The following is a 25,139-nucleotide window of genomic DNA, read 5'->3' as shown; positions in this document are numbered from 1 at the left end:
CCTGTCTCGAGGGGCCACTGAAAGATAAAACGAGGCATCAGACGTGACAGCCCTGCAGAGCAGAAAGCATCCTCCAAGCCTAAAATGATCCTGAGAGTCACAACCGGAAGTCTTCACCTTCTGCTTAACGGCCAGTCCTGCTTGTTCTGGTCTGAGCTGAGTATCAGGGTCATTACAGAACAGACTCCCCAGACTCCCACGTCCTGAACTCCTGGTTTGCGCCAGGCACCTAGACCACCTCGTTTCGTCATCGGCACAGTGGTGCTGTGGTGAGGCGGCTCCTGTGATGGTGCCCGTTCAGCCAGGGAGGAGGCTCAGCCGCAGCGGGTTTATGTAACGTGCTGCGGGTCCATGTGCTGCCATGTGGCTGTGGGTCAGTCTCTCCAGGCCCACGCTGAGCCTCCAGGATCCAGCTGCCTTAGGACTGAGAACAGGTGGTCATTTTTAACCCACTGAACACATCGGTGCTCAGGCACGCCTGAGGCCCCTTGCCGTGGGCGCTTGCTTGAGAGGAAACCGATGTGGCAGGGGTGGTTCTCCAAATACCACAGACAAGCAAGGACACCCGGATTTAGAAAAGCAAAGCTCACTTCATGCAGACCCCCCCCCCTCCTCCAAGCCCCAGGGTTGGACACAAACAGAAACACAGACATCAAACTTGGCTGGGCCAGTCTTGCCAGGCTCCTCAGAAACTATTCTGTATGTCATCTTAGATATTTGGTTTTGCTTACAAGCTGGGTACCGATGTTGGGACAAATTCTTTTGTATTTTCCCAGTAATTAGATGCCATTTTCCCAGAAATTACAGGGAATCTGCTGTCACAGCTGGACTGTGAGGCTTCTCCCTGTGTGCTGGGTCCCTTCTTCCTACCTGATTCTGTTTGGCTCTAGAAAGATTCCTTCTTGGCTTCAGAAAAAAAAAAAAAAGAAGAAGAAGAAGAAGAAAGAAATCAAGTTGATATTTTGCCGAATCTGTCTAGCAACCAGAAAAGAAGGTCAAGTTTTTAAAGAAGCGACATGGGAGGGGACTGTAATGAAATCCGCTCTGGGCTGGGTACGGATGATTCACTTCAAGCACATAACATTCTGGAAAGCACGTGACCAAAGGTATTTTTCTAAATAACCTCAAGTGCTAGCCGAGTCATTCTGTAAATTGCACACCAGCGACATCTCCTCACTGGTATTTCACTTGGCAGGCGCTCAGCCCCACCACGGCCCGGATTTTCCTGCAGGCAGAACCCGGCCTTGTTTTGATGGTTGTTTCTACCGCTCTCCACCTCTGCCAGGAAGGGTGCCCAGCCCAGGGAGGGGCGTGCATGGTGGGCTTCGGACTGGCCAAGGCACCTCTGCTTGGACACTACGAGGTCCTCCCTGGGGTCCGGGGCAGTCTCAGTTCTTCTCCAAATGATGGCACTGCTGAAATTCCTCTTCCAGGTTCAAGGTTTCCATCAAAACAGTTAGGACCCCCCACCCAGCAACTGTATTCTCAGAACCCCCTGAAACAGCAACAGCCCCCACCCCACCACTCCCGTCGCCCAAACAGCCCTGGAGTTGCTCCAGGCAGTAGAGGGTGACGCTGCTGTCGTAGGTGTTGGCACAGCAGCCTGACCCGAGATGAGCCCATCGGGGTCCTTTCCAAACCAGGCTCCATCCTGAGGATCACAAAAGTGGGGAAAGCTGATCTCAGGGAGAGAGGGAGTATTGATCAAATGTGCAGAGAGGAGCAGGGATAAAGCAGAGGAAGAGGACTGGGACGGTGTCTGAGTCCCCAGTCCCGGTTTACCCTGAAGCTCAGCTCTCCTGAAATCCCACAAAGCAGCAGAACGTCCTTCAAGTTAATCTCCTTTTCCCTTAGGCTTGTCCAAGTGGCACCCTGTCGCTTCCAACCAAAAGAGTCCTAACAATGCCACCTGACTCTCTTGCACTCATGACTTCATTCAGGTGCGAAGTCTCTGTAGCTGCTCCTGGTCTACCCGGATAAGGAAACTTGCTGGGTGGGCTCACTTTAGGAAAACTCGATGTGTTAAAATACAAATGATCAAACCCCAAAAATCCATGACTAAGTATTACTACCCTCAAAAGAATTGTTTGTTCTCTGAAAAGGAACTTACCGGAAAGGACTGTTTCTATTACACTTTGCCTACTGCACTTAAAATACTCTTTTGGAACCAAAATGTCCTTTAAAGGAACTAGTAAAATCCATTTTGACGCATCTGTATTAGTTTCCTAAGGTTGCTATTACAAAGTCCCATAGACTAGGTATTCTTAAACGATAGGAATGTATCCACTCACAGTTCCGGAGGCTGGAAATCCAAGAAGAAGGTGTTGGCAGAGCTGGTTCTTTCTGAGGGCCGTGAGAGAAGGGTTTTGTCCAGGCCTCTCGTGAGTGGTGGTCACCTCCCCGGGCCTCTTGGTAGCGGCTTCCTTCTATGTGTGTCTGTCTCTGTTCAAATGTCCCCTTTTTCTAAGGACACATGAGTCATTTTGGATTAGGGTCCACCCTCATCCCTTTAGCTTGATTATCTCTGTGAAGACCCTGTCTCTAAGTTACTAGCAATTAGGACTCCAGCTTATCTTTTCGAGGGAGATACAATTCAACCCGTAACCCCTCATGGTGGGATACTATGCAGTCAGGCAAAAGAGGGAGATTCATCTGCATGTGCTGAGACCACACACAATGTGGACAAGCCAGTCTTTATGTCTGTTTGTGTGGATCTCTCTGTTAGGGCCAGTATGTGCACACTGGTATGTATAGGTGTATTTCTTTAATTTCTGGAAGGAAGCAAGACAAGTTCACAATAGTTACCATTTTGAAGAGAGAGCTGAAAAAGGAGGGAAATAGACTTTGACTTTTCTTTTGTATTTTATTGACTTTCTTTTTCTATATTGACTGAATCTCGTGTGTATACACACTTCTTTTCTTCCTTATGCTTTTCTTTATTCTATGTAAGCTCTGTATTGTCTTAACAATGTGAGTTGGTTTACATACAGGTTCTCAGGAGTAGATTTTAGATGCCAAGCATAACCTACATTCTGTGTATCTGTCTGTACTTGTAAGCTCTGAAAAGCTTACATTCAGTCTTGCCCTTGTATGTGGTGCTTAGCGTGATGGGCCAGGAAACCGGGTCCTTTCTAGTGTCTGGAGGCAGTGATGGGGAGAGAGCAATGAGGAGGAGTTTGGTAAAGAAAGCAGGTTGGTCATGGCTGAGGCTGGCTAGAACTGCTTCCTTGGATGATGAAATAAAGGCTTAAAAAAAATGCCAGAGATTCATCAGGCCAGGCCTTGGACATACCACAGGCTCTTACTCCATTCAGGTGCCAGTGGTGTTTTTGTAGGTCTGGGAGAAATGTCCTTGGTAGGACTGAAAAGGCTGAGAGTCAGTGCATCATTTTTACTTTTTAGAGACCTCTCTTTAGACCAGTCTTTCTCAACCCTAGTTCCGGGAGAAAAGTAAGCCCCAAGATCCTGAGACGTCCACTGAGTGCAATGAATTCTCTTTTTCCACCCTTGTGTGGCTCTCAGTTACTCAAAGTCTACAGTTTTTTAAAAAAATTGAAGTATAGTTGATTTACAATGTTGTGTTAGTTCCTGGTATACACCACAGTGATTCAGTTATATATATGTACAATATAATATATAATATAAAATTATATTATATATAATATAAAACTATATAATAAATGTATGTAAATTATATAAAATATATAATATAAATAATATATTCTTCTTCAGATTCTTTTCCATTATAGGCTATTACAAGATGTTGAATATGGTTTCCTGTGCTATTACAGTAGGACTTTGTTGTTTATTTTATATAGTAGTGTGTGTCTGTTAATCCCAAACTCCTAGTTTATCCCCTCCCCTTTCCCCTTTGGTAACCAGATGTTTGTTGGCAATGCCTGTGAGTCTGTTTCTGTTTGTAAATAAATTCATTTGTGTCATTTTTTTAGATTCCACATGTAAGTGACATCATATGATATTTGTCTTCCTCTGTTTGACTTACTTCACTTAGTATGATGATCTCTGGGACCATCCATGTTGCTATAAATGGCATTATTTCATTCTTTTTTATGGCTGAGTAATGTTCCATTGTACAAAAATACTACATCTTCTTTATCCATTCATCTGTCGATGGACATTTACGTTGCTTCTGTGTCTTAGCTATTGTAAACAGTGTTGCTATGCACATTGGGGTACGTGTATCTTTTCAAATTACAGTTTTCATCTTTTCTGGATCTGTGCCCAGGAGTGGGATTGTTGGATCATGTGGTAACTCTATTTTTAGTTTTTGAAGGAAACTCCATACTGCTTTCCACAGTGGCTGTACCAATTTACATTCCCACCAACAGTGTGGGACGGTTCCCTTTTCGCCACACCCTCTCTGGCATTTGTTATTTGTAGACTTCTTGATGATGGCCATTCTGACCGGTGTGAAGTGATACCTAAGGAACACAGGGCTTTAAATCAGATTAAACACTCTTTTCACCATCAGGAGTGATAGATTTTCACCAAGGTGTTTCTTCTATTCAATGTTGAGTGATTAGGACCGTCTTGCTAGCAAATTATTTTTTTACAAAACAACGTTTACCTGCCTTCCTTAATAATCATATGGCTGTAGGTGTCATGATTCCTGAGACATGCTTCAGATAACCCTAGAAAGTCTTAAAACATAACGTATTAATGTTTTGGTTAATCAGCTCTTCGTCCATCCCTGCACTCAAAATGAACTCACAGCGTGTTTGTTCTCTTTTTCCTGCCTGAGGCTGATACCACTCACCATCCTTCTTTGCACTGAAATCTCCAGGATGATTTCCCACACTTGGAACTGCCCCTTTGCTCTCATCTCTGGGGGCAAACACTCACAAAAGCTTTCCACGGTTGCTGTGGCTTGAACTGTATCCCCTAGAAAGAGATGTTGATGTCCTAACCCCCAGCGCCTGTGAACATGACCTTATTTGGAAAGAGGGTCTTTGCAGATGTCATCAAGTTAAAATGAGGTCATTCTAGACTAGAATGGGCCTAATCCTGTGAGCAGTGTGCTCCTAAGAGGAAAGAGAGAGAGATTTGGGCACAGAGACACCCAGGGAAGGTGCCAGGTGACAACAGAGGCAGAGATTGTAGTGATGCTCCTACAAACAAAAAAACTCCAAGGATTGCTGGCAACCAGCGGACATTAGGCAGAGGGCAGGGAGGATCTTTGCTAGAGCCTTCAGGGTAGCAGGGCCTTGCTGACATCTTGGTCCTGGACTTCTGGCCCCCAGAACAACGAGAGAATAGATTTCTGTTGTTTTAAGCCACTCAATTTGTGGTCATCTATTTATTACTGTAGCTTGAAGAAACGGATACAGTTGCTGTTGTTTTCTGAGTCTCTAAACCTGAAACACAACATGATTGGTTTCTTAATACTTCAGCAAACTGCACCCTACTCTCCAAATCCCACCTGACTTTGCAGGCTCCGCCCAACGCCTACCATTTTGGGATCGTTGTGAGGGAAATTTTGCCCTGTATCCAGGGGCATCAGGGACTTGTGAACCTCCATCATTCCTTGGAGGCCTAAGACAGAGATGAGAATCTATCGGGACACCTTTTCTTGGTTGGGGGGAGGGCGGAGATTCACCCTTATCACTGACTATCAGCAGGGGGTCGGAACCAGGCCCCAGGTGCTGGAAACAGTGTTTCGCATGAGCAGGGGGCTGGAACGTGGCTTTCCTCTGACCCACCCTCCCAGGTGCCTTCAGAGTCTGTGATGTGTCTTCCCTCCCTCCCTGGGGCACCGGGGAACCAGAGGGGAGCGGAGCAGCAGTGGAGAATACTTGCAGGAGACTGGGGGCGGGCGGGAGGGACACAACACAGGGAAGCCCCGAGCTGCTGGCTTGGAGACTCAAGACAAAGCAGGCCTCCCCTGAAGCGGGCCAGGGAGGTGGGCTGTGTGCCGCATCCGGTGGTATGATGGAGGGGGAGCTCTTGGCAACCGTTGGGGAAATAAACCCTGACATCTCACCGCTGCGATTTTCACCGTTCCTCTCTCCCTCCCATGAACATAATCGACTTCCGGCTTGCAAGCATCATTATGGCATAAAGAGTGTGGGGTGTGGAGCATAAAAGATATGTTTGGGTCGAACTTCTCTGAGCGCTAGAGATTCTCCTGAGGAAACGAGCACCACTGGCTCCTTCTGCCCTGGGAAATTGTGCAGATGAAACCGGGCACTGCAGGTGAAAAATGCTTTGCAGGCGGAGAATGTTGTACACGCGGGCAGGTTACTTATTATCATTGTGGTTATCCATCAGTTAATCAGTCGAGGCTCCTCCAGAGCAAGCCTGGCTGGCTGTGCGTGTGATGCAGGGGCCGGTGAGGGGTCCCACGTGTCGTTGGAACTTGTACAGAGGATGCTGAGAGAGTGAGTGAATTTTGCTCAAGAGTCAGCCTCTCCATTGCCCACCCCACCGCCTCTCATCACGCCTGCTGAGCCTTGCCCGCCAACCTGCCCCTTTTGTAAGGGACCAGCCCTTCTCAGGACCTGACTGAAGTCCGCCCCTCCAAGGACCGCAACACAGGCTGGGTCCAGGCACGACCAGCTGGACCCACGGGACCACCCACTCACTGAAGGGCCTTGGGAAAACCCCGCTGCCCCCTTCTTTGTTTCATTCACCCATTCCATGCGGTGACAAACAGAAACGCCAACCCAGGGGAAAGCCAAAAGCCAGGGAATATTCATTCTTGCAGACAGATGCTTCATGGCGGCCAACTTCATCGGGGGCTGATCAGTGTTTTCTGGCTCCCTGGGGCGTCAACTCTCTACAGGCATCTTGCCAATCAGCCCCATGTGGCAAGTAAAAAGCGCGTGTACCATCCTGGCCTGATTCCTCCTGCTACCCTGGCTTTGTTAAGGCAGAACACAGGATAATGATGGTATCGGTTGCCAAGCTGTAAGACCTCAGTTGAAAAATGCAACATCTTCTCTGCCATGCACTGTCATTGACACATATACATTTATGTGAAAATTCATAAAAATCTGCATGAGCCCTACACACACACACACACACACACACACACACACACACACACACCCCTCCCAATACCAAACCTCCCACCTTCATCTACTCTTGTTCATATCTTTATGCCCAGAGAATAAGATATGTGGGAAAAAGAATCTCTTCCTCAAGAGTCACCAGACCAGACTTGGACTCTGGAGCTGCTGTGTTACTTTAAGCAAGTCACTTAACCTCTCTGAACGTCAGTTTCCCCATCTCTAAACTGAGGATAATTAACCTAGCCCACAGGGTGGTAATGGACATATGACGGATACACCAGCAGAGTAAAAACATGATGATACCATTGCTAGTGCCTGCCTCTTTCAAACAGATCCATAATTCTCTTAAAACCTGGGGATTTTTATGAAAGCCAAAGAAGAAGTGGCAAAGAAAATATAAAAGGGAGGACTGTACTATCACGACGTGGCTTTCTCAGGCCACACATGGAAACAAGCAAGTCTGATCTTGTTCGTTGCAGTTCGGACCCTGACGTGGCTCACACAGGGGTGCAGCTTCAGCGGAAACTGGGGACCTACGGATCAGACAGAGGCACAGGCAACTCGGATTCTGAACAGAGTTACAGGGAGAGAGGGCTCAGCTGCTTGCAAGTACCAGTTGAGGCAAAAGAGACATGGTCCCTGGACAGCAGCTGCTCAGGAGAGAAGCATCAGCCTCTCTGTGTATTTTATATGTTCTTCCTGTTCATTTATTGCACAGCCTTTTTTCCCTCCACCCCAACGATTCTGAAGGCTAGCTCTATCTAGACATAAATCTCCCCCTGCTTAGACAGAGCAGATTCTGTTACCTGCAACAAACAGCGTGGACCAATACTGTCAGTTACATTCTGCAGACCCCTGAGACAAAACACCCCCTTCAGTGTGCCAGGGAAGATCTTGGTCATGATTTTCTTTAAAAAACATAATGTGGCATCAGCAGGTTGATACATTATGACATGTCTAGCACCCAGTGTGAATAAATATAACCAAGACTTCAAAAAAGCATCATTTGCCTCAGCCCTCAAGTTGAAAATAATTTAGTTTACAGAGGCGAGTAGGAAAGAAAAAAAGTCACAGAAGTGAAGGGTTGCGCAAAACGGCACCTGAAAAGGCTGGTTTTCATTTACCTTTTGTGTGACGTGGGCATTCAGGCTGGACACGTAGATATCCATCGCCTTTCACAGATGAAAATTCACTATTCTAATGGGAGAGAGCTGCAAATTATTTAGGCTCTCACATCAGACATCCACATTTGTGTTATCTCCAGAGCTAATACCACGTTTACCATCATCTGTTATTATTTCTATTAAGAATGTGCACACAGTTTCTTCTGCTGGCAACACTACCCACAGGAGTAAAACAAGTGATCTGAAATCAGTTTTGTAAGATTCTTCCTTGATATTTTTAGGAAAAGCCATTTGAATTTTGAAGTTGTGTAAGACAGTCTGCTGTCGGGCAGGGAAGGGAGCCTGTTCACCTGAGAGCCATCTCGGCGTGGAAAAAAGGGTTCTATCCTCAGGCTGCCTGCATCAACCCTGGCAACGCTGACGCACAGAGTGTTGTTGGAAAAGGTAACCTGAGTAAACTCAGCACTTGGGTCTCTGAACCACAAGGATGACATGCGCCCTGGAGAGCCTTTCCGTCTGTAACCCTCTGTCTTTGATGAACGTGATGTCACAGATGAGAAGATGAGGCAAATAAAAAAGAATGAAATAATGCCATTCGCAGCAACATGGATGGACCTAGAGATGATCACACTAAGTGAAGTCAGTCAGGCAGCGAAAGACAAATACCATATGATATCACTCATTATGTGGAATCTAAAAAAAAGAAAATGATACAAATTTTATTTACAAACCAGAGATAGACTCACAGACATAGGAAACAAACTATGGTTACCAAAAGGGAAAGGAGTTGGGGAGAAAGGATAAATTAGGAGTTTGGGACTAACAGATACACACTACTCTATATAAAATAGATAAACAACAAGGACCTACTGTATGGCACGGGAAACTATATTCAGTTTTTTGTAATAAGCTATAATGGAAAAATCTGAAAAAAAATACGTATGTATGTATATGTATAACTGAACACTTTGCTGTACACCTGAAACTAACATTGTAAATCAACTACACTTCAATAAAAAATAAAACTGAAAAAAGAAAAGAGGAGGCAACTGTGGGATTGGGGACAGAGAGCTGTCTATTCAGAATGAATCAAGAGAGAAGAAATAATGACTTCCTCTCTGCAAACTTAACTGGTCCGACTGATTGAAAACTGGACGAAATTCTGCTTACGGTTAGGAATTTAATATTAAAAACGGCCTCGCCACTAACAATCCTAACAGAAAATTACCATATGGAAAAGTTATCAACGTGTCCTTTTTTGGAAGCAGGAAATCACAGCAATATTTTTAAGCATTAAAAAAAATCCATTAAACATGTTTCTGGGCATTTTTCCTCCCGTTGGGGTGAGTCAGCATCCCCATGAGCAACAGAGTAAACTATACATGTTCTCAGAAGGGGCAGAGGGCTAATTGCAGATGAAGGATGTAAATTCGGCTCGAGAGCCCAGGCCCGGCTCCCACGCCTGCGCCAGCCTGTTCCTATTGGTTCAGGCACTCAGATGGAAGCATTACTTCTTTATTCCAGAAGCCTCAGTGGGTAGCCAGGCCCCACACGTATAATTTCCCAGCAGTTAGTGTAACCTTCTCCTAGGTCCGACTGTTCAGGAGTGGGAGATGCAGGCAGTTATGGGGGGGGGGGGGTCGTGTCAGGACTGAAGTCCAACTTCATTTTTCAAAACGGACCTTTTCTTATTTTCTTTCTCTGGCTACAGTGTGCAGTGGATGGCTTTGATGTATCTTTTCAACAATCATAGGTGAAGGGTCAAGGTGCGATACTTAGTAATTGCTTAATGGGGCATCAGTCAAAGGAGAGAGGCTCCTGGGGGTGAGAAGCGGGGGATGAAGGCACACACCCGAGCCTGCTCCATCCCCGCCAGAGGAGCACAAGGGCGGGGCGGGGTTGCTGGGGGAATGGTGCGCTCTGCTCCTCAGTTCTAGTCAAATGAACTGAATTTGAATGTGTGTGAAATTTCCCTGTTCTTTCCCCCATGAGGCTCCAAATGCAGCTGGGAGAAATCTGGGGAGCAGAAACAGGAGAGGACCCATAGCGGGGTTCCAAGTGGAAACGTCCCCCAGCTGTAGCTCAGAACAGACAGCAGGTAATTGATGTCTGATGGCCAAGTCCTGCCCCGAAAGCCAGCGTCCCAACCCCAGGTACCAGCTGGGGATGCTGTGCTTGGAACCAAGAACAGAGCCTGGGCCACAATTCAGTCCCAAATGCCTCTTCCTGGGGCCAGGCACCCCAGGCTTCCAGGCTTCCCAAACAAACCTGACATCCTATGTCAGTGATTCCGTAATCGCCATGCAGAAAGATCTTCCGAGCTGAATACAGGCTGCTCTCAGTCCCTTTATTTCTTTCTGTTGAGAATTCAGCAAGCATTTTATGAAAAAATAAAATTTTAAGAAGAGAAGGGTACATAGGGAACTATATTCAATAACTTGTAGTAACTTATGGTGAAAAAGAATATGAAAATGAATATATGTATGTTCTGATATGACTGAAGTATTGTGCTGTACACCAGAAATTGACACAGCATTGTAAACTGACTATACTTCAATAAAAATATATTTAAAAAAAAAAAAAGAAGAGAAGTGTGGGGAGGGAAGGGGACAGGAAGGAAGAGAAAGGACCAATATTGCTTCCTTTTGCCACCAGCACCTGTTCCCTGCCTTCAGGACAAGTTAAGTCACCTTGATGATAGACCAGCGGGGACTCCTCTGGTCCTGACACTTCTGAGCAGATGCAGGAATTTCCATCTCTGCCCACCGCAATCTCAGGAAGCTGCCACAAAGAAATGAAGGAAACTAAGGCGTTCGGCATTGATTTTTAAAAATATATGTGCAACGCCCATTAGGATGGCTGTTATTAAAATAATAATAATAATGAGTAGCATTGATGAGAATGTGGAGAAACTAGAACCCTTGTGCGTTGCTGGTGGGAGTGTGAGGTGGTACTGTTGCTGGTGGTTCCTCAAAAACTTAACTGTAGAATGAACACATGATCCAGCAATTCCACTTCTGGGTATGGATGCAAAAGGAGTAAAAAAAGGTCTCCAAGAGATATCTGTACACCCACGTTTCCAGCAACACTCTTCACAATAGCCAAATGTGGAAGCAACCCAACTGTCCACTGATGAGGAACAGGTCTATCCATGCAATGGAAATTTTTTTTTCATTTTTTTATTGAAGTGTAGTTATTTTACAATGTTAGTTTCAGGTGTTCAGCAAAGTGATTCAGTTATACATATATATGTACATACATATATATTTTTTCAGTTTCTTTTCCATTATGGCTTATTACAAGAAATTGAATATAGTTCCCTGTACTATACAGTAAGTCCTTGTTGTTTATCTATTTTATATATAGTAATGTGTATCTGTTAATCCCAAACTCCTAATCCATTCCCCCCACCCCCAGTAACCACAGTTTGTTTTCTATGTCCAAGAGTCTATTTCTGGTTTGTAAATAAAATTTGTATCTTTTTTTTAGATACCACATATAGTGACATCATATGATATTGTCTTTCTCTGTCTGACTTACTTCACTTAGTGTAATCATCTCTAGGTCCATCCATGTTGCTGCAAATGGCATTATTTCATTCTTTTTTATGGCTGAGTAATATTCCATTGTATAAATATACCACATCTTCTTTATCCATTCATCTGTCGATGGACATTTAGGTTGCTTCTGTGTCTTGGCTATTGTATACAGCACTGCTGTGCACATTGGGGTGCACGTATCTTTTAGAATTACAGTTTTCATCTTTTCTGGATCTATGCCCATGAATGGGATTGCTGGATCATATGGCGAAAGTCTATGCTGTTTTCCATAGTGGCTGTACCAATTTATATTCCCACCAACAGTGTAGGAGGGTTCTTTTTTCTCCACACCCTCTCCAGCATTTATTATTTGTAGACCTTTTAATGAATATTCATGCCATGGAATATTTTTCAGCCTTAAAAAGGAAGGAAATTCTGACACATGCTGCAACTTGGATGAACCTTAAAGACATTATGCTAAGTGAAATAAGCCTGTCATAAAAAGACAAATATGAGACACCTAGAACCCTTAGACTCATAGAGCAGAATACAGAATGGTGGTTACCAGCGGCCAAGTTGGGGGCAACCCAATAGCTCTTGTTTAGTGAGGATACAGTTTCAGTTTGAGAAGATGAGGAAAGTTCTGGAGGTAGACTGTGGTGATGGTTGTACAACAATGTGAATGTACCTAGTGCCACTGAACTGCACACTTTAAAATGGTTAAAATGGTATATTTTAAATTTTATATATATATGTATGTATGTATGTATGTATATGCAATGGCCTGAAAACCCTTTGCATCTGGATTTGGAAGGAATCCTTTAGCTGGGTCACTGACCCCCGGTTCATTCCCTTTCCCGGCTAAGGAGGAGCAGAAGGGTGCAGGATGTCACAGGCCTGACGGTGAGCCAAGGGGCCCATCCAGCACAGAACAGAGAGGCATAACCTCCCACCATCCTTTTTACAGACTCAGAGAAGTTAAGGAACCTGCCCAGTGACCTAGGTATTAAGTGAAGCCAGGTTGGTCTGCTTCAGAAGCTCTTGATCTTGCCATGGGCTGTATTTGTCCCCTCCTGCAAAATATATCACTGCCCCCCCCACCCCGGAATCCTCTTGCAGAGGGACCCACTTCCCACCATTGGCATCATCTCCTTAAGGGCTTCCTGAGCTCAAGTGCCTTGTGACTGAATCACTAGTCTGTGTGACTATAGGCCCCAAGTTCTGCAGTCCACAACCTGCTCAGCTGAATGCCAGAGCCCTCCTCAACTCTGTGTTACTTTAAAAAAGTAACGCAATAGCTACCCAACATGTTAACAGGATTCTTTTACTGCAGAGATCTCTCCTCTGGTAGAAAACAGGGCTCGCCTTAAATGGGAGGCTCAGAGACATCAGTGCCTGCTTTTAGATCCCATACGAAACACCCCAAGGGGCCCCTGGTGCCCCTTGGCTCTCCTCCCACCCCCACTTGCTTTTGTTTGACTCAATAATAACAAAAGCTGGATGGATGTGCTGCTTCAGGGATTTCTCAATTCATTCATTTGCTTTCAACACAATTTCCAAAAGTTCACGATCTGCCAAAATCTGAGCATTAGCAAATCTGAACCTGGGCTGCCCTGATGACCCCAGATGATTCTGATGGTAACATGGGTGGAACCAGACGGGAAGGGGCCATGGCTGGACCACAGCTCCTCTTAAAAGGGGAACAAACCTCCCTGGAGACCAATAAGGAGATAGACACTCTGGAGATTCATGGGCTGGGAAGGTCAGATGGGCTGATGCCGCCAAGTCCCCCCCAGTCCCAGGGGCTCAAGGGGGAGGGAGGTAGGTGATGGGTAAGTAGCCTGGGTGGGCGGGGGCAGCCGTCCCCAAGGGAATCGGGGACCAGAACTCGGGGAGGCTGAGTGCATTAGTCACGTACAACTCCTGACCCATCCTCGTCTGCTGCGGACGTGGGAGGTGAGATTGGGAAATCACTCCACCTCTCCGGGCCTCCGTTTCCGCATCAACAAAAGGCGAAACACCTACCTCAGGAGGCTGTTGCGAGTGTTCAGTGAGCATGGACAGAACACCCAGCACGTGGAAGAACTCGAGTTCTTAAAACGCTGTCCCTCTCCCACAACCAGCAGCCAGGTGTGTGTTGCTTACGGCCCTGTACTGCCCGTGGGCTGGGAGGAGAGGAAGTCAGCCCATGACACCCTGACCCTGAGATGCTGAAACAGGGCACTGAGCAAACCAGAATCCTCGGTTCAGTGTCTGGGATGCAAAATGTGAGCTCTAGTTCACTCAGAAACCCTTGAGAGAGTGTGGGATTTTTTTTTTTCCCTCTTCTTCCAATAGGGTATTAACTTCTCCCTGAAACGTCCTTTCTGCTAACCAGTTCAGGAAAGCTAGAACAGTCCTTACCTTTAAAAAAAAAAAAAAAAAAAAGGAAGAAAAGCAAGCAAGCAAGCTATTAAAATAAAATGTTTTCTCTCAGACACAGTACAGCTTACAGCCCAAAGCACATGAGGTTTAATTTAAGACAAGACATTTAAGTATGAGGTGCAGCAGAGAAAGGCTGTGAATTCTGCACATGTTGGATGTCACCCTCCCACTGCCTCAGTTAGGACTCAGGAAGTTTCCTTTGCCAAGTAGGTGAAGGGGATGTAGAAGGCTGGACTTACCCACCTGGGAGCCACCCACCTGGGAGCCATTGGCCCATGGAATGGACAGGACCCCAGCCACAAGGCTGGGAGGTAGATAGAGGGGAGACGTGGGGCCCAGGCTGGGGAGACATAGTTGGTTTCTGGTCCTACATCCAAAATAACCTTAATTGATACAACTCTAAGGCACTGGGCTATAAAAATTAAATATCACATACTCAATTATATATATTAAAAATATATAAATATGTATTCATATATTAAATATATGTATATAAAATGTACAAATATATGTATATATCTATACATAAAATATATATGCATATAAAATAAAAATAAAATACATATATAACAACACATGTATGAAATATACATGCATACTTGTAAATTTTTTTTACATACATGCTAGTATCAATGAGGAAGGAAAAGTCCCTTCTGGCCAGAGGACCCTGGGACAACCTCTTGGTAGCATAACAAGCAAGACCTCAGGGGACAGGGAGGGTTTCAGGGAAGCGGGGAGGGAAGGCAAAAGCAGAATGTGGTGTGAGGATAGCGCAGGTCACGTCCAGGGAATGCCATGGAGGGAATATAGAAAACAGACCAAAGAGCTAGGTTGCGGTTGGGTTAAGATGGGTCCTGAGAAGGCCAAGGAGCATGGACTTGGTTTGGCGGCCCCCAGAAAAGTGCTGACGTGGAGACCAGGTGGTTATAGCGTCAGAGCCGTGTGACGGCATAGCCACCAACGGGCTGTCTAATCCTCGCTGGGTGGCGGGGAGTTGCAGGCAGTCTTGGGGGAGCAGCCGGGAGATGGGGGGCAGTGGAGGGCTCAGGGAAGTGGCTGTACCCATGAGCACTGGCTGGATATCAGGCCTGTCACAGGCTCTCTAAACCCACACCCTGGGGCATATGTGTCAATTTCCCCAAGATGACCTGCTTCACTGATTATTGGGTGTCTTTGCAGAACTTTGGGTTTCATCTTCTTTTGTATAGCCCTCTTACGAAATCTCCTGCATGGAGTTCAGGGCATGGAGTTTTGAAGCCCTTCCTTGGGTTACAACTCTTTGCCTCACAAGTCATGTTCTGTAGTTGCTTCCAGCCAGTTAGAATGCTAGCGTACGTTTCTGATTAGGGCTGGACTGCAGAAGAGAGAGACAAGGGGCACGAGCATGAAGACAGGAGTGAACAAAACCCCAGGAGACAAGCATCTCCTCGTGGTTGGTTATTGAATGACACGGGAAGACAAGAGAGAAAGCACTGAAAGGCAGATTTCAGCTCTCAGCATAGGTAACCGGCAGAAAAGCTCCATTAATAGGACTAGGGAAGTTGGGGGAATGAGCTGGGGTAGGGAAACAGGGGAAAAGAGAAATCTAACTGGCTTAAGTGGGAGGCATCCAAATGGAAGTATCGGCGGGCCGTTGGCCCTGGGGGGGCAGAGCTGGGAGAAACTGTCAGGACCAGAGATAAAGACTTGACAGACTTTGGAGTAAGAACCACGGGAATGGATTCTCCTGGGAAGGAAAGAGCAAAATGGCCAAGATAGAACCCTGGGGACCCCCTCACTGCTGGGGCAGCAGGAAGAACAAAGGAAGAAGGAAGAGGGAGGGGTGTGGTGGGGAGGAGGAGGTAGGTCAGGGCCTTGGTGTGAAGGAGACATGATGCTGAATGAATGGATGAGGCTTCGAGAACGAAGAACCCGACAGCTTTAATACTCTTAATGAACTTTTTCAATTTTGGTAACAATTTTATTCAGCTGCAACTCACATATAATACAATTTACCCATTTATAGTGTACAGTTCAGTGCTTTTTAGTGTATTCACAGTTACACAGTCATCACCACAATCCATTTTAGAACACTTCATTGCCCCCCAAAACCTATAGCCTTTAGCCAACACATCCCAAACCCACATACCCCCAGCAATAGGCAACTATTATCTACTTTCCATCTCTAAAATTTGCCTCATCTGGGGTTTCGTATAAATGGAATCCTCAGTGATTAGTCTTTGGTGACTGCCTTCTTTCATTAAGCATAATCTTTTCAAAGTTCAACCACGTGGTATGTATTAGCACTTCATTCCTTGTTACGGCCATATATATTCCATTGTACGGATAGACCACATTTTGTGAAGTCATTCATCAGTGGATGCACATTTGGGTTGTTTCCTATCTGGGGCTATTATGAATAATCCTGCTATAGACATTCGTGTACAAGGTTTTGTGTGCACATTTGTGTTCATTTCTCTTGGATATACCTTTAGGAGTAGAGTTGCTGGATTACATGGTAACTCTATGTTTGGTCTGTTTTCCAAGTGGCTGCATCATTTTACATTCCCACCAGCAGTGAGCATGTGAGGGTTCCAGTTTTTCCTCATTCTCACCGACACTTGTTTGTTTTCATTTTTTGTTTTGTCTTAAAAATAACAGCCAACCTAGCGTGTGTGAAGTGGTATCTCCTCGTGGCTTTAATTTGCATTTCCTCAATGACTCTGGATGTTGAATGCCTTTTCATGTGATTATTGGCCATGCATTTATCTTCTTTGAAGAAAAATCTATTCTGATCCTTTGCCCACTTAAAAAACTGGGTATTTGTCTTTTATTATTGAATTGTAAAAGCTTTTTAAAAAATAAATTCCTATACAAGTCCCTTACCAGATATATGATTTGCATATATTTTCTCCCATTCTGTGGGTTGCCCTTTTACTTTCGTGATAGTATCACCATAAGTGTTTACTTTTGATGAAGTCCAACTTGTCTATTTCCCTCCCTTTGGTTGCTTGTACTTTTGGTGTCATATCTGAGGATCCTTTGACAAATCCAAGGTCATGAAGATTTACCCCTGTGTTTTCTTCTAAGAGTTGCATAGTTTAACTCTCACATTTATGCATTTGATCCATTTCAGGTCAATTTTTTATATGGTGTGAGGTAGGGGTCCAACTTCATTCTTTTGGGTATTGCTATCCCATTGTCCCAGCATGATTTGTTGTAAAAGACTATTCTATTCCCATTGACTGGCTGGCCTTGGCATCCTTGTCAAAATCAGTTGACCATAATTGTGAGGGTTTCTTTCTAAGCTCTCAATTCTATTTCCTTAATGTTTTATACTTGCCATCCATGTACTATTCTAATATTTGTATTTTTATGTGAGTTTAGAGTACAAATGTCTATTTCTTGATTTGCTGGCCCAAGTCAGTGTCAGTCCCCTTAGACCTCTAGCTCCCCGTGAGAGCAAACAATGCCCACGGAACCCACCTCGTACAGTTCAGGCACAGCTTGCCCCTGGGTAATGTGCCTTTTAACTCAGTGTCCCTCCCTGCTGGCTTCACTTTCTCTGAAGCCCACAGTCAAGCCAGTAGGCTCTCAACACAGCCTGAGGTCACCAGGCATTGGCTCAGCTCTATGCCTTAGACTTGGCCAAACTGGACTCTGAGGAAGAGTCGAACAGCACAAGGTAAGAGACAGGATGTAACAGTTTAAGGCAGTTCATTTCCCTGAAGAGGGAGGAGGGAGTGAGGGAGAGCAGGAGAAGAAATGACTAGAGGAGAAAGGGAAAGAAAAAAGAAATAGGAAAACGGGGAGAAAAACTGAGAAAAGGAGCTGATTAAAATTCTTAACAATCACCTGGCTGAGTGTGCCCACAGCCAGCAACAGTGCAAGGAGGTCCTAGCATCAGCCTGGGCAGCAGACAGACCCCTGTCCCCAACCTGATGCTACTCCCCGCTAGCATGTCACCTCTGCAAGTAATGTATGGTTGTGAAGATTAAATAAATTAATGCCTGTTTGTCCTTGGCCCAAGGTCTGGCCCAGGACACACAATCAAATTAGCTCAAACTGTATGAGAACTGAACTGTCCCCTCCCTGAATCATCACCAACTGCCTAAATCAGTAGTTCTCCAATTTTATATACATCAGAATCTCCCAGATGGCTTCTTAATGCAGTTTGCTGGGACCCATCCCCGGGGTTTCTGATTCAGCAGGTCAGGGTGGGGCTTCAGAATTTATCCTTCTGACAAGTTCACAGGTGATGCTGTTGCTGTTGGCTGGAGGAACACACTTTGAGAAACACCGGCCTGAATCATAAGGGTCAAAAACCAGAATGCCACCCACTGGCATCCTAAATTCTTAAGTGAAAAGTCCTTAAATAAAAGCCCTAGAACTCAGTCAATCCCAGACGTAGACACTGGGATTGAACCTCGCTAATATCATAAAAAGTAAAAGTGACTTTCATGAGAAATTTCTGGAATGCAAAAACAGAGCCTAGTCCTGTTGCCATAATAAAAAGCATCTTTTATTGCGGGGCAAACCCTCATTTGCCTTGAAAAGAAGAAATCCAGAGAGACGTGCTACAGCACGTGTGCGCTCAAGACATCCAATGAGGCTGCCTTTACCATAGGATCATGCTCAGCGTCAGTGCAAGTGTTAGACTGAAGCCACTGAGAAAAGTTTCTTTCTCACCAAAACCTTGTCACAGAGCAGACGGATGAAATAATGCTCGTCCACACGGGAGAAGCGTCTCTTCTGCCTACTTTGGAGGGGCTATAAATAGCTCCTGGGAGAACATTTTTCTATAATTAGCTTTTCATTTCAAGTGAACTGTGTGTGATGAATTTTGTATCACTAAACATTCTTCCTGGGCAAGTAAATGGTAGATTATGCATCGGTTAGTATAGAAATTTAACTATTTGAACAGCGTTGCCCAGAAGTCAGAGAATTTTTAAATGAGACAGAAACCACTCTAGGAAATGAATTGAAAATGCCCACTTAAGGTCTAGGGGCTCTTCCAGACAGACACACGAAAATGCATTAAATTACCTCTTAGTTGAGTTAAATGGGACATGAACTGAGAAAAGCAAAAGACAACGGGGACTTGTGTGTCAACACAGCTGTCTCTCTGCCCTGTGTTTAAAGGGTGTTTCTTGCACTGGTTGGAAAAGCGCATGTCTCAGCAACTTATCCGGGCCTTTTTTCTTTTTCGTACTTAAATGTTTTATTTTATATATCAAATATCACAAATAATAATCAGTTGGCTTTAGACTAATTCCTTATTTTCACTTAGGCTGTTTGCAATGCAATTGAGAGAAAGTATTTTGGAACACAAGCCTACAGAAGGCAGGCCAGGCGCAAAGGCCTTATAGAGTCAAAGTGATGCCTTCTGCCAGAGTTGCGCCGTAGCTTGGACTCTGAAACCCCCTCAGCTAATTGCAGGAGCCAAGAAACACCCCTCCTCCTTCTGGCACAACCACAGCTCACCCCTCCTTGTGATCCTAGGCCCTTCCTTCCCCCAGCTGCAGGCACCCTGCATGCAAAAGACCTCTCCCATTCAGTTTTCTGCCTGCTTTGAAGCCAGTGTTCCTTCCCTAGGCCACGAGCTCACCATGTTCTACAGGCTGTGAAAGGCAGGGTGGTTTGTATACTTCCTTGGAGCTACTCACAGTCTGAGCTGAGCACTTCCCCAAGGAGACAAACTATTTCCTGGAAGAAGGGCCATATCCCTGGCCACCACATGGAAGGACAACCAGACCTAACAGCTGTGCAAGACACCCCCCTTGGGCCGGCCTGCACTGGTCTCGCTCTCACGGGCCATGAGGAGCTTGACTGTCCCCCCAATTTTCTCTTTCACAGGAGACCTTTCTTTTCCAGCCTGTGACCTAGAGCTGGTTTGAAGATACATCTGTTTACAAAAGGACACTCCCATCCAGGCCATCACCACAGTCCACAACTTGGCGAGATGCCACTATGCCAATAACACATGTATTGACCCAGGGACCTTATTTCCTTCTACAGTTTATCAGGACCCAGCATTGCTCTTTTGCCCACCCCAAGCCTGCATGCTGCAATTCTATTTTAGGCGCTTGGAAGATAGCTGCTTCCAGAACGGAGTAAAGATATTAATAACCGATGTATCGAGAGGAGAACAAGAGAAGACGGAGATGAGGAATGTGGATCCGCGGAGCAGCACATGCCTGCTTTGGCACCAGTTCATTATCCAGCAAGATCTCATGGGAAGTGAACGATGCCACGAATATCTCTGTGTTGGCATCCGACACAGCTGAGTGCTGGATCGGGTGGGAGGGAAGGAGGGAGGACCGGGAGCTGACGTCTTACAGCCCAGATCAAACCCTGCCCTGCCGTGTGTTTGCCAAGGGTCTGCGGGCACCCTGAGCCTGAGTCGGATTCCTTATCTGTCACCTGGAAATCATAAGCCCCTTTTTTACAGGGCCTTCTGAAGATGAAATGAGGTAATGAATACCTGGCATGTTACCTCTTCTTACTGAAAACATCATTTGCTAAAATATCAGTTAAAAAACCCTCTTATCCAGACACCGGAGTATTATTCAGTGCTAAAAAGAAATGAGCTCTCTCACGCCATGAAAAGACATGGAGAAAGCTTAAATGCATTTTAGGAAGTGAAAGAAGCCAATCTGAAAGGCTAGATACTGTGTGATTCCAATTATCTGACATTCTGGAAAAAGCAAAACTATGGAAACAGTAAAACGATCAGTGATTGCCAGGGTTTTGTGGGGAGGGAAATAGAGCACAGAGGATTTGAGGGGCAGTGCAAATACTCTGTGTGACCCTCTAACGGCGGATGCGAGTCATACATTTATCCAAACCCATCACAGTACAACACCAAGAGTCAACCCTCATGTAAACTGTAAAATTTGGGTGACAATGACATGTCAATGGAGGTCCACTGATTGTAAGGATGGACCTCTCTGGTGGGGGTTGTCGATGGCAGGGAGGTTGGGGGGAGGGGAGTCAGGGAGTAAATGGGAACTCTACTTTCTCATCAATTCTGTTGTTCACCTAAAACTGCTCTAAAATTAAAGAATTTTCTTTTTTTTAAAGATCATCTTAGAAGAGAAAACAATGGGATCTAAAATCAAACTTTACTAGAGACAACATGCTTGAAGGGACTTCCTCAAGGAGCTTAAGTGTAAGAAAAGATTACTCTCAAGTGGTCTTGTATTTTCAATAGTTTTACCACCTCTTTTTCCAGCGCACGTATGTCTGTGTGTGAGTGGTGTTTGCACACACTCACACGTGTGTACCATTTCCTCCTGTGGTCCTCGGAAGCACTGCATTTAACAGGTGGGGATTAGCTGAAGCTTTGAGGCTTTGTCACCTCCAGACTCTGCCAACCCAGATTTCTCTCTGAGCTCTCCATGCCAGCTTGGTAAGAAAATCTTACTTCATTCTTTAGCTTGCCAACCACCTGATCTAACAGGAACCAGTGCCAAGTCAAGTCCTCACTCTCCCAGGCAAGCTGCACAAGGCCTCGATTTTCCCCTGGTAGCATCCTCAGGCCCACGAGAGAGCCTGCTGCCGGGAACACATCCCTGCCCTGCACTTTTCTGTCCCTATGATGCTTCTGCACAACCAAGGCCTCCAAATTCTCACCTTGATATTTCACATGCAGGTGGACATCGTTGAATCTTTCTTCTGTCGCTGCTCTTAAGCCCTGCCCTCTGAGTATTCAGTCTCTGGCTACTGAGGCCTCTTCTTCATCCGGATACTCTCCCTCTTGCCTTGGTTGCAACAATTTTCCTCCCTCGCGTGATGTTATTTTACTTAATGATGCATGGTAGTGTGTTTTATCTTTTTTCAACTTTAAGTGAAAACTGATACTCAGAGGTAAGAATCCATAAAAGAGCTTCTGGACATTCATATATGTGTGTGTGTGTGTGTGTGTGTGTGTGTGTAGATAGATAGATAGATAGATAGATAGGGATGTATATATATGAAGGCCCTTCTATCTTGTCATTAAAGCCATGATGCATAGAACACAGGACATCGGCATGTCGTTCCTGGGTTTCCTTGACCAACCATACATGCCTAATGGGGTCCCCAGGCCTGAGCTACTGCTGTAGTCCTTATAATCACCCAGACATTTTTTCCTGTCTATAGCTGGATAGATGGACACCTCTAGTGTACATATTTTGAGAATTTAATTGCATAAATATTTTAAATTAGAATCTGCCCCAACTTCTATGAAAGAAAAGAACATCTGATTAGACTGCAAAAACTTTGAATGGTTTCTCTGCTTTCCTCAAAGACTGATGTAACTGACAACAGTGAAACATTTTGATCCTCCCCTTCGTAAATTCAGATTCTTTGAAAACTAGCTGGGGTTCCTGGATATACCACTGCAGCATTCAATTAATAAAGCCATGTTTTTTAAAAGGATGAACCACATAAGATTTGAGAAATTCCTCCAATTGGCAATGTGGTTTTGAGATGGTTCCTTTGCTCTGTGCTGCACATTTTCAATAGTGGCTAGATTATGATCCACCTTGACTTTATTATCCGGTTGATGAAAAATCCAAGCGCCAATGTCATCTCCTCCATGAAGCCCACCCTGATTCTTTCCTTTGAACCCATGTGGTACTTTGTCTTCCGGCATGTGCCCTCTTTGGCCTCATTTGTATCCTGGCCTCTACATTGTAAACCCTCCTGGTACAGACATAAACTGCTAGAAAGTTTCCCTCCATCCCTCACAGGCCAAGCCCAACCTGATTCAAGACAAGCCTTCAACAAATGCCAATAAAAGGAACTAAAGTGCCAAATGCATAGAATCAACAGGAGGTAAACTTTCCTCTTCAAAGGTCCTTGACATTTTTGGGGACAGGGCATGTTGTGATCTGGTCCCAAATGGGTTCTGTGCTGCAGACTCCATTCTCCCCTTATGGTCAGACAGGTGTCCTGCCCCAGTGGGATTAACACTAGGAGTTTCAATGCAGTCTGGAATTAGTACAACCACACATACATCTCCATGATCAAAAGGAAGAAACCACACATTTAATAGGCTATCCTTTTACCAGGCAACAGGTACAAACAGACCAGAGCAAAAATACTTGTTGCACTATAGAATAACTTGATGTATTATTTCTGTAGGCCATTTGTTTCCTAAGAGATCCCTAATGATCGTTCAACTAGTTCCCAAAAGGGAGGAGGAGGAGGGAGCTGGAATCTCTTTCAAAGCAAGAAAGGAAGGGAGGTGGCTTTCAATTCTGCATTAAATCCGGTTAAAAGCACACAACTTTATCCTTTAGCAGATATTAGTCATGGCCACGCTTTCAGGGCAGGGCAAAACCTCCTGGCCTGAAGGAAAGGGAGGGGGTAGAAAAACAAAGCAAAATAATATAAAATTTTTAAATGTTCTGCTTTTGGAAAGGGAGCGACTTCAAAACCACCATGTGCCAAATGCCTCCTCCTCCTCCTTGAAAAGCCCTCCAAGTCAGAAGCAAGCCTGAGAATAACAGCTCCTCTTAGGATGAGCAAACCTCCTGCAGCTGATTATTTTTCAGGAGGAGAATTAGACAAAAATAATACAAGTGGGAAATAAAGAGAATGACCTACTTTACAGGGGGGAAAAAGGAGCTCTGTGTGAGCGTTTTGATCTAATTGACGGTGCTGAGGTTATGCCCAAATAAGGCGCTGTGGGTCGGGTCTGCGCGGGAGAGGGTTTGTCTTGAACTTGAAGGGGGAGAGGATAAAGTAAGGGCCCTGGAACCGAGTTGGGGGGGGGGGGGTGACTCCAGTCCACCTCCCCGACTGGAGGACAGAGGAAAGGCCCTAAGAGATTCTTTCTGGCCACAAAACTGAGTCTGATAGAAAAGGGCTGGTGGGGGCGCCTTCCTCCCCTGGGCTACTTGTCGGAATGTGAGAAGGACCCAGGGACATTCGAAAAAGGGCTGCTGGAGCCAGAACGCTGCGCCAGGCACTGTACCTCTGTGATGTCTGGGAAGGGTGACCTCCCGGGGGCTGCAGACCTCTCCCCTCCTTTGGGCTTCTCCCGAGGCGCCTCCACGTGGGGAACGCCGCCGCCCGGGATGGAGTCCGGGCTGCGGGTCTAGGGAACCTGGTCAGCGCTCCGGGCCTCGGCGGGGCGCCTGGTCTCCCTTTCCCACACGACTCCGTCTCGGAGCCGCGCAGAGATCGGACAGCAGCTCCTAGCTCCTAGGGGCTATTGACGTGCATTTGTCTCTGCTGGGCGTTTGCGGGAGCCTTGCTGAAAGCCTCCCTGTTTTGCGCGCGCCACTCCAGCTTCTCCTTTTCTTGGATTCTCGCCTGTCTCCTCCCACAGAGGGAAAAAAAAAAAAAGGTCACGTATGTTTGGAAAAATATGTAGGTCAGTGGAACATTTCCTGCACTGGTGCAAAAGGAGAGGAGGGCAGCGGGGGAGGGGAGGGAGCAGCAGCGTGGAGCTCTGGGTGCGCGCTCCTGGCCACATCCCCCCTCCCCAAGTGCCTCTGCCTAGGAGGCGGGCAATGAGCCGGCTCCTTTCCATCCTTGACCCATTTTCCGGACCGGCTACATTCGCCTTGGAAGAAACCCCTGATCGCTCCTCCCCAGCAGGCGCTGCGGTCCCCCGGGAACAGCGCTCGCCGGCGTCTCCCCGACCCCCGCCGCCGCCGTTCATTGAGAAAGCGCAGTGGTCCGCGCGCAGAGACGCGCCCGATGCGCTGGCTCGGGCTCCGCGTGCAGGCCTACCCCGCGAGGACCGCGTGCAGGGGACCACGGTGGTGTGCTCGCCCCTCAACGGACGGGACGGCGGGGTGGCAGCGGGCAGGGCGAGGGTCGGCACCAGGCAGGGGAGGAAGATTCTCTACCATCCCCATTGACAACTTGAACGGGACCTCAGCGGGCAGCCCCGCCTCCTCTGGCCTCCCCTCCGGCCAGTTCCCCTCTAAGCACACCCCTGCCCCCGCCCCGCGCCTAGCCGCGACCCCGCGCCCCTGGCCGGACCCCGCCGACCGTCCCTGGCAGCCCAGCAGAGGCGGTGGCGGCCTAGGGCGCGGGTGTCT

At 46.3% G+C, this 25,139-nt stretch overlaps 2 protein-coding genes across 2 annotated transcripts in view; both read left to right on the top strand.

The window, feature by feature from the left end:
• The window catches only part of RPL31 (ribosomal protein L31), a 311,150-nt gene that overhangs the window by 143,111 nt on the left and 142,900 nt on the right, over positions 1-25,139 (top strand). The gene's annotated exons all lie outside the window — the stretch shown is intronic.
• The window catches only part of NPAS2 (neuronal PAS domain protein 2), a 264,189-nt gene that overhangs the window by 104,245 nt on the left and 134,805 nt on the right, over positions 1-25,139 (top strand). The window lies entirely within an intron of this gene.

This window comes from Camelus bactrianus, chromosome 28 (assembly GCF_048773025.1).
Source record: "Camelus bactrianus isolate YW-2024 breed Bactrian camel chromosome 28, ASM4877302v1, whole genome shotgun sequence".
NCBI classification, from domain to species: Eukaryota; Metazoa; Chordata; class Mammalia; order Artiodactyla; family Camelidae; genus Camelus; species Camelus bactrianus.
This window is presented reverse-complemented; position numbering and strand designations above follow the sequence as displayed.